The sequence below is a fragment of the Capsicum annuum genome, chromosome 9 (genome assembly GCF_002878395.1).
Source record: "Capsicum annuum cultivar UCD-10X-F1 chromosome 9, UCD10Xv1.1, whole genome shotgun sequence".
Lineage (NCBI taxonomy): Eukaryota > Viridiplantae > Streptophyta > Magnoliopsida > Solanales > Solanaceae > Capsicum > Capsicum annuum.
Window position 1 is genome coordinate 78,237,517 of NC_061119.1, and position 10,907 is coordinate 78,248,423.

Here is a 10,907-nt window from a genome sequence, read left to right on the forward strand (position 1 = left end):
TTCAGTATGTTGTGCTCAGCTTTTAATCATGCCAGTCATAAACCCATGTTTTAGCAGTGTATGTCTTGTACATACTTCATCTTATCATTCCACCCACTTCAGTTAATTTCCATTCGAGGATGAATGTTTCCAAGGGGGAGATATTATAATGCCCCATATATTTCTAAGCTAGGAGACGAACCATTATTCCTATGTATGAAACCTCCTATCCTGTGAGTAGCACTTTAGTGTATGACTTACAATGAGTATCCTAGTGATAAGATAGCTTATGATACATTAATCATGTTCATATGAGTCACTTAAGGTAATACAAGCTAAGATTTTTTGAATCCATCAAGTTTTAGTGTTCGATTTTGTAAGGGTCATCTTTGAATGAGTATAACTCGATGTTAATGTGTTATTTTTGCATGATTCTACCCACCAAATTATAGATAACGGAATTAGCTTTCCAGTGATACCAATCTTGCCTTAATCTAATACCCGAGTGAAAAGTTATGCCCATTTTCGTGAGAGGCAGTAAGCATAGGCGATTGGTTAGGCGCCGCCTAACCCAAGCATAGGCGATTGGTTAGGCACCGTCCAAACCAAGTATAGGCGATCACTTGGGCACCACCTAAGCCAATTCCAGGTGTCAAAAACACTCCATCTTGAGTTATTTTAAAGGTAATTAAGTCTTTAAATACTCCTTACATGTCCCTAAACTTAACCCTACAAAATATATAGCTTCTAAACAGTAGTCCAATAATCTCAGTGCTCAGTAACTTCAGCAACCTCAGTATTCACAGTCAATCTCAATAATCTCAGTAGTCCAGTAATCTCAGCAATCTCAGTGCTCAGTAACTTCAGCAACCTCAGTATTCACAGTCAGTATTAGTAATCTCAATAGTCCAGTAATCTCAGTAATCTCAGTGCTCAGTAACTTCAGTAATCTTAGTATTCACAGTCAATCTTAGTAACTTTATTACTCTCAACCAGTCCTCAGAACTCAGTACATTCCATTAGTCATTGGAATCCAATAAACTTAATTTAGCTCTGCTAAACAATACCACTAGTATCAGTCCAGTTAATCAGTATTAGTTTAGCTAATCAGTTCAGTTCAGTTATTCAGTTCAGCTTAGTTATTCAGTTCAGTGTCCTTCAGATGGAAGTAGAAGTTAGCAGCGAGTAAACCCAAGGATGGGAACTTACCCGCCAGTTCGGGGTGTGATTCTTTATAGCAATCCTTGTGTTCCAGAACTACATTGCTAGTGTAGGTTGAGACATTTTAACCCATCAGATTAGGGTTGATGAGGTGTCTTAACCCATTAGTTTAAGGTTCCCATCATTCTCATTGAGTACCCGCCAGATAAGGGTCACTCATAGCTGTCCTGACCAGTGGTGCGGTATTGACACCCCTCTAGTCGGGGCAGAGATTGGACCCTATCATGGCCATAATTGCATACAAGGGGCATGTCAGTTAAACACTACCTCCCATAGTTTTAGTATCAGTCTCAATCAAAGAACTCAGATAGTTCTTCAGATTTTAGTATAGTAAGACTATCAGATATAGTCAACTCAGAAATAGAATTGAACTCAAATAGTTTCCTTCAGATTTATAGACTGTCAAATACAGTCACTTATGCTATCAATCACAAAATTTATCAGAACTTATGATATCAGTACTCAGCTTTAGGACTGTCAGATATAGTCAATCAGACCAGTTCTTCATAATTTAAACTGTTAGAAACAATCATTCCTTTATTAGTAATATAGTACTAGTCTTCCAGTAGTCAGTAATATAGTATCAGATCCATCACTTAGTAGTGATTTACATATCAAAATCAGTAAACTTAGTCTTTCAGAATCTCATTATCAGTACATTTATGTTGTCAGTATTCAGACTCAGTAGTTAGTATCTCCATGAGTTCAGTTACAGTTACGTATGTATGTATGTACTCTCATGTTTATATCAGTCAGTATTTTTCATCCATATAACCCTTTGCATTTAGCCTACCTCACTCGTATACTCAGTACATTCAAACATACTAATGTATTTGTGCTATGGTGCTTTCTCTTATGTTACAGCATAGGTTCAGAGGCATAAGCTCTAAATCAACAGTAGATTCCAGGGTCAGCAGTCAAAGTTAGACGTAAGTCCTCATCCTTCAAGGACATGATGGTTTCATTTCTATTTCACTTTTCACTTTATTTTAGTAATTGGAGTTAGTTGGGGACATGTTCCATCAACTTCTTTTTTGGTTTAGTTAGAGGCTTTCAGACTAGATGTTAGATTAGATGTTCAGACTTCAGTATTTATGTTTCATTTTTTGGTATTTTTATACCATATTTTTCAGATGTGTATCAGTATTGAACCTTATGGTTGTACAGTTCATGTTTTTGCATATTTTATGAGATATTATGCAGTTTACAGGTATAGATATTAGTCATGGGTTTGCTTGTGGTCCCTCAGGGTTACGAGCACCATGTAGCATTCCAGTTCTGCAAATTAGGGAGTTACAGTTGCAAACCTTGAAGGACCATCATTTGTATGCCAAGTTCTCCAAGTATGAGTTTTGATTTAAAGTTTTAGCTTTTCTTGGTCATGTTATCTCTAGTGAAGGGATCATATTAGATCTCCAAAAGATTGTGGCGATTAAGAAGTGGCCTAGACCTGTGACTCCAACTAATATTCGAAGCTTCTTGGGTCTATTCAGTTACTATAGAAGATTAGTTGAGAGTTTTGCGACTACAACTGCCCCATTGACCAAGATGACCCAAAAGAAGGTCAAGTTCTTATGGTCTGATGCATATAAGGGTAGTTTTTAAGAAGTTGAAAGATAACTTGACTTTGGCTCCGATTTTGACCTTGGCCAAAAGTAATAATGGTTTTGTGGTATATTATGCTACTTCTCAAGTTGGTATTGGTTGTTTATTAATGCAACATGGTAGGGTGGTGTCCTACTCTTCTAGGAAATTGAAAGTTCATGAGAAGAACTACCTTACCCATGACCTAGAGTTATTAGCAGTGGTTTTTGCATTAAATATTTAGTGACATTATCTTTATGCGTTCATGTTGATTTCTTCTCTAATCATAAGAGTCTTCAATATGCATTTACTCAGAAGGAGTTGAACCTCAAGCATAGGATGTGGCTTGAGTTATTAAAAGACTATGACATGAGTCTTTATTACCATTCGGGTAAGGCTAATGTAGTTGTCGGCACCCTTAGCCATTTGTCCATGGGGAGTTTAGACCATATGGATAAGGAAAAGCGGGAATTGGGGAAAGACATTCACTATTTGGTTAATCTTAGAGTTTATCTCACAAACTTAGATGATGGTAGTGTATTTGTGTACTAAGTATCCCAGTTATCTCTTGTTGTTGAGATAAAGGAAAAGCAAATATTAGATCTCAATTTGATGAAAATCAGGGGAACTATGGGTCAATAAAATATTATTAACTTTGTAATTGGTGGTGATGGTATCTTGAGATACCAAGGTAGACTATGTGTTCCCAAAATCGATGGATTAAGGGGAAAGATCATGGCCAAGGCTCATGGATCCCGTTATGCTATTCATCCTAATTTCATAAAGATGTATCATGATCTTAAAGATTTCTATTATTGGGATAATATAAAGCATGATGTAGCTAGATATGTGTCTAAGTGTATAGTGTGTCAACGAGTGAAAGTTGAGCAAATGAGGCCCAATGGGTTATACTAAGAAATTTCCTTGACTGAGTAGAAGTTGGAGGCAATTAATATGGATTCATTACTGGCCTTTCCTAGTCTCAGAATCAATGGGATTCTATTTGGGTCATTATTGATAGAATGACCAAGTTCGCTCACTTTTTCACAGTGAGAACTACTTATTAGGTGGAAGATTATGCTAAGTTATATCTTGCATAGATCATGAAGTTTCATGGTGATCCAGTTTCAATCGTATCAAATCCTGGTCCTCCATTCTTATCTCACTTTTAGAAGTCATAGAAATTTGGTTTGGGTACTAAAGTGTGCCTTAGTACTGCTTTCCACCCACAAAAAGATGGGCTAGCAGAGAGGACCATCCAAATATTAAAGGATATATTATAGGATTATGTAATTGATTGTGTGCATTGACTACAGATAGTTAAATAAGGTAACAATTAAGAACTATTATCCTCTCCCAAGGATAGATGATCTATTTGATTAGTTAAAGGGAGCCAAGTTTTTTCTGAGATAGATCTTCGATTGGGTACCATCAACTTAAGATTAAGGATGTAGATATCCCTAAGATAGATTTTCGTACTCCGTATGGGCATTTTGAGTTTTAGGTGATGTCATTGGGGTTGAACAGTGCTCCGATAATATTTATGGACTTGATGAACTGGGTTTTTAAGGCAGCACTTGGATCTCTTCATCATTGTGTTTATTGATGACATTCTAGTTTATTCAAAGATTGAGGTAGATTATGCTAATCACCTTTGTAGGGTGTTGCGGACCTTAAAAGAACAACAGTTGTATGCCAAGTTCTCTAAGTGTGAGTTTTTATTGAATGTTGTGACTTTTTTGGGTCATATTATTTCTAATAAAGGGACAATGGTGGATTCACAGAAGGTTTCTATGGTGAAGAGGTGGCCTAGGCCTATGACTCCATCCAATATTTAGAGCTTCTTAGGTTTAGCCAAGTATTATAGGCAGTTTGTGGAAAGCTTTTCTCTGATAGATGCTCCGTTGACTAAGTTGACTCAGAAGAAGGTTAAGTTTTATTGATCGGATGCTTGTGAAAGGAGTTTTGAGAAGTTGAAGGATAAGTTGACTTCATCTCCAATTCTAACTTTGTCGGAGGGCAATGATGGGATCATGGTTTATTGTGATGTATCTCAGGTAGGTCTTGGTTGTGTTTTGATGCAGCATGGAAATGTGATTGCCTATTCTTCTAGGCAATTAAATGTACATAAAAGGAATTATCCTACTCATTATTTAGAGTTTTTGGTGATTGTGTTTGCTTTGCAAATATGGTGCCATTATTTGTATGGTCTTTACATGGATATCTTTTTTGATCACAAGAGTCTTTAGTATGTGTTCACTCAAAAAGAGCTTAATCTCAGACAGAGGAGACGCTTGAGCTTCTCAAGGATTATGATATGAATCTTCACTACCACCCAGGTAAGTCTAATGTGGTTGTCGATGCTCTTAACAGGTTATCCATGGGGTATTTGGCTCATGTAGAGGAGTGAAAGCAAAAATTGGTGAAGGATATGCACCACTTGGATAATCTTAGATTTTGTCTCTTAGACTTTAAGATGGTAGTGTGATGGTGCAAGAGGTAGTTCGATCGTCTCTTGGTGCGAAGGTTAAGTAAAAGCAAATGTTGGATCCTGTCTTAATAAAAATCAAGAGTGACATTGGTGGGCAAAAAGTAGTGGTGTTTGAGATTAGTGGTGATGGTACTTTGCAGTACCCAAAATACCAAGAGAGGTTATATTCCTGATGTCGATGGGTTATGGCAAAGGGTTTTGGTTGAGGTGCATGAGTCATTCTATGTTGTTTATCTCGGATCGACTAAGATGTATCATAATCTCAAAGAGATATATTAGTGGAATAGCATGAAGAGGGATATGGCAGATTTTATGGCCAAGTATATGGTATGTCAATAGGTTAAGGTTGAGCACATGAGGCTGAGAGGGTTGTATCAAAAAATTAATTTTCTTGAATGGAAGTGGGAAGTGATTAATATGGACTTTGTTACCGGTCTTCCTCGATCTCAGAATTAGTATGATTTGATTTGGGTCATTGTGGATAGGATGACTAAGTATGAATATTTTTTGCTAGTGTGGACTACCTTTTCAGTAGAGGATTATGCGAACCTGTATGTTCAGGGATTATGAAGCTATATGGGGTGCCTATTTAGATTATTTTTTATCACGAAATGCAGTTACGTCTCATTTCTGGTGGTCTTTTAAGAAAGGGTTGGGACTAAGGTTAGTTTGAGTACTACTTTTCATTCGTAGTTAGATGGGAAAGCGAAGAGAACTATTTAGACATTAGAGAATATGCTTTGGGCTTGTGTGATTGACTATGGTGGCAATTGGGTTGAGCATCTACCTTTGGTGGAGCTTGCTTACAACAATAGCTATCATTCAAGTATTAGTATGGCTCCTTTTAAGGAGTTGAATGGTAGGAGGTATAGATCTCACATTGGTTGGTTTGAACTTGTTTAGGCTGACATGTTTGGCCAAGATTTGGTTTAACAATCGATGGAGAAGGTCAAGTTAATTAGAGATTGGCTCAAAGCTGCCCAAAGTCACCAAAAGTTCTATGCGGATGTTATGCATAGAGACTTAGATTTTGAGGTCGGGGATAGGGTGTTCCTCAAGGTGCCTCCCATGAATGGAGTGGTGCGGTTTGGAAAATAGGGGAAACTTAGTCCTTGCTATGTTGGTCCTTATGTGATTTTGTGAAAAGCGGGAAATATTTCTTATGAGTTAGAATTACCATCTATCTTAGGTATAGTTCATCTAGACTTTTATGTTTCCATGTTAAGAAAGCAAATTGGTGATCCTTCTTCGATTGTTCCTTTAGAAGGACTAGGTATTTCAGATTCTTTATCTTATGAAGAAGCCACGGTTAAGATATTAGATAGGAAAATTCATCAGTTGCAGACCAAGGAAATGGCTTTGTTTAAGGTTCTATGACGAAACCATAAGGTGGAAGAAGCTGCTTGGGAAGTGGAAGAGGACATAAACTCCAAGTATCCACACCTATTTTCTGCTCCTGGGATTAATGAGAAAGGTATGTGTTCTTCATCTTTATTTTCTGATTTTGGTAAAGGAAAGATCAATATCATTGCCTTTATGTGTTTGAACTTTGATGAAGATCGCAAATATGTTTGATAATTCATATAACTTTGTTTGTGGTTACCCCTACCTTGTCTGTCATTCGGGGACAAATGTTCCTAGTAGGGGAGACTGAAACATCTTGGGTTTTGACCCTTAGAAAATTTCCTGGAATTTTTGCTCTTCGAAACTAATACGACTCATGGTTGTAAGCCGTATGTTGGGGTACGAGTGTTATGGTTCTATCGTATGCTAGCCAATGTTAGTTGGTGGGATATTTTTGGTCACTAAAATGGGTACGACTTAGGGAAATAGGTCGTAAGGCTTGGTATAAGTCATATTAGGTACTCTTATGGTGAGTAGTGTTTGATCCTCCTGGTATTTCATTCTGCCTAGGATATGGGTCATGGGTACGGATCATATGTTGTGCTTAAGACTTGGTTGGATTTATCATATACTGGATAGTATCGGGTCCAAAGTTGAGGCTTGGATACGAGGTGTAGAAACCAATGGTATAGGAGGGTACGACTCGTATGGGTCAGTGGTATCCCTATGATGAGATTTTTATGCACTTAAGTGGGGGTATTCTGGACATTTTCTTACTTACCCTAACTAGGAGTCACAACTTCTAATACACTTAAGAGGTTATTTACCCTATTATTCTATTCATTAACCCTTAGAAACTATTCCAAAACACACCATAATTCTCTCTAGAGCTTTTGGGGCAAGAGAGTTATGGTTTCAACGAAAGGATTGGTTTGGGGCTTGTGCTGGTTATTTTTTCAATCAATTCTTCAGTATAAGGAATGATTCTCTTCCTTCATTGTAATTTCAACTAAAGGCATGCTTTATATGATTGATTTCATGGTTTTATTATTTCATGATTATGGTTTTTAAACTAATATTTAGGGGTTTTGATATTAAATGCTTGGTTATGGTGTTCTATGGTTTTAATTATGCTCTAATACGCATTAATGGTGGTTTTGGATAATTGGATTACATGGTAATGGTTTAATGGTCTTTGGAACTGGTTTTTCTTATATTACACCCCCAATGTATTTGATAAAATACTTATAAAGGTATATTCAGTACATTGACTTCTTTTAATGGAACTCTTGCATGCTTTAAACTTGGTAAAGGAATTATGCATTGTTTAAATAGTTTGAAAAGGCTAAAGGCTAAATGGTTATTCTTATGAAGAACATGGAAGTCTCCCAATTTGTTTAACATAGTATATGAAAGGGCACTTAAAATTCCCCAGAACCTAAATGGTTTGGCTATGGATATTGCTAGCAAGTTAGGGGTGATATGATGATACCACTAATAATTGCCTTGGTTAATAAAATGGTAAATGGATTGGTTGGTTATTTGGAAACGATTTTAATTGGGCATTAATGGCGGGGTATGTAGCAAAGCCATGGAAGGTGACGGTCCTGAGAGGACCAAAATAGGAAACTCGTATTTGCCGATATAAGGATTGGTCTTAGTGGATCGTGTGCATGATGTCACACTTTTGGGGGATGTACTAGTCATCCCATGGGATACTTCACTGGTCGTATGGCTACATGCACTGGGGCTCCTTCAGCAGGGGGAGCTGAACCCATATAGCTCGTAGGTGGCTTAGGATAGCCAAGCTACACAACCCAGGTAAAGGTTTTAAAGGCATGCTAAACCCTATCCCCTTTCCCGACATGGTTATATATATATATGTATGGTTTTGTTCATTGGATGGTTTTACTTGATTTTATAACTAGCATTATTTATCCTTATCCTTAGATTCATGCTAGCAGTCACTCATTAACCCATCTACTAGCGGCTGTATACCCACGCTATGCAAGAACTAGCTGTTTGACTCCTCCTACATAATGATTGACTTGGGGACAATATTTGGATGAAAGTGGTGATCTTCCATCCTTTCGAAAGGCATCATTTGATGTTATGGATATTGTTAGATTGTTTTTACTTTATTTTTTATATTGGTTTTGGCCATGGTTGGGGGCATGTCCCAATTAAATTTATTTACTCTTTTGGATAGAGGCTTTTTGGTACTTCTGGGGATTGGTACGGGTGTTATCGATATTGGTGTCGTCCTTGGCATTAAAATAAGTTGGGAGGCTAGTATCATCGGGCATGATTTCTCACTGGTCCATCGTATTACATTTTGGGATTGATTATTATATTATGTTTTGGTATTCTCATTGGTTATGGCCTGGTTTATGGACTATGTTTGGTTAGTATCGTTGGATGGTTGATTTGGTATGGTTGGGTCCGTCTCAGTTGTAACCTGATCCTAGAGTCTTCATGAGAGCATTTATGCTATTTTAATATATGCTCGAAATTTAGCCCATCCAAGGCTGGATATAGGTGGTTGGATTAGGTAACAAGGGGCGATCCCCAGTCCTGGTTGGACATGGGATGCCCATTACGACAAGGCCCGAGGTCAGTTTGTGTCATTAGTCCCCAGTATATTGGTCCCTACTTGATTTTGAAGAAGGTGAGCAATGTTGGCTATGAGCTGGAGTTTCCTTCTAGTAAAGACTCCATTCATCCGGTCTACCATGTCTCTATTTTACAAAAATATGTGGGTAACTCTTTCTTAGTTGTTCCCATAGAAAACGTGGGCATTTTAAACTCTTCGTCTTATGAGGAGGTCCCAGTGAGGATCTTGGATCAGCAAGTTCACCGGTTATGAACGAAAATGTTGGCTTTGTTGAAGGTTCTGTGGAGGAATCAAAAGTCTAAGGAAGCTACTTGGGAGGCGAAAGAGGACATGAAGTCCAAATATCTGCATTTGTTTCTCATCCTGGAAAATCATAATTGAGGTATGTGTTAATCTTCTTACCTTGAGTTATGTGTTGTTTAGACAATGGGTTAAAGTCCCCAAGCTTCAAATTTACTTATGTCTTATTAGATCATGGGTTCAAGTCCCTAATGCTTTGAAATCATGTGTGTCCTTGTTGTGATTAGTTTAAGTCCCTAATACTTTGAGTTGATTCATGTCCTTGGTAAATGATTGGTCTGAGTCCCTGGTGTTGAATTGAGCCAGTATCTTTGATAAGTCAATGGGTTAAAGTCCTTAAGTTGTGAAATGAATAAGTGTTTTGAGAGGTAATGGGTTTGAGTCCCAAAGTTAATGAAGTTAATAGTCGATTGATAATAAGTATGACGTGTTGTACCCTTGTTGTGTACTTTGTCCTAACTTGTTTGAAGGTTGTTTGATATGTTACAGTGTATTAACTTGTGTTTATGCTTGCCTTACCAGATATTCGGGGACGAACAATCCAAATAGGGGAGAATTGAAATACCTAGACTTTGAACTATTGAAAAAAATTCTCTATGTGAGGTCACTGGGGTGGTTACAACTAGGGGCATGAGTCGTACCCCTTGGATGTGAGTCGTATCCCCCTCTCCCCCTATCTCATACCCTAGGTAGTATGGTGAGGGTTACTCAATGTCCTACGTATGAGTTACCCTCCCCTCAATTATATATAAGGGTATGAGCCGTACCAAGACCAATCGCATAGAGTGAAGTCTTAGCTTGGAGTGGACTATTTTTAGTATGGGTGAACTGTATAAGTTAGGGCATGAGTCATACCTTTTGGATACGACTCAAGGGTGTGTATTCATACCCTAACCAGTGTAGATGACCTAGGACGATCCTAGGTACGGTTAGGGTATTCGTACCCTAGGGTATGGTTCTCTTAAGTGAGTCGTAACCAAGGACGGGCTCATTTTCTAACTTTTAGTTGAGGAACTTATGGTCATTTCCTACCATCTAAACCCTAATTCCCTTCACTATATAAGTATATATGGCCTTCTAAATATCCATTTTGATGGATCAAAATCCCTAAATACTCTCTCAATCACATTTTGGGAGACTTGGAGGCTAGGGTTTCAAGGGTGATCATCAAGAGGCAAGGTAGACTCAATACTCTTGGTGAATCTTGTCTAAGGCATGTATATATTTCCCTTGTTATATAACTCAAAAACCATGAATTTTACACTTGAATTAATAAGTGTTCATGGAGATTTTGAAATTAATGAAAAGGGTTTTGTTGTTAAATGACGAATAATGTTTGTACTTGCTTAGACTTATGATTATACATGATATTGG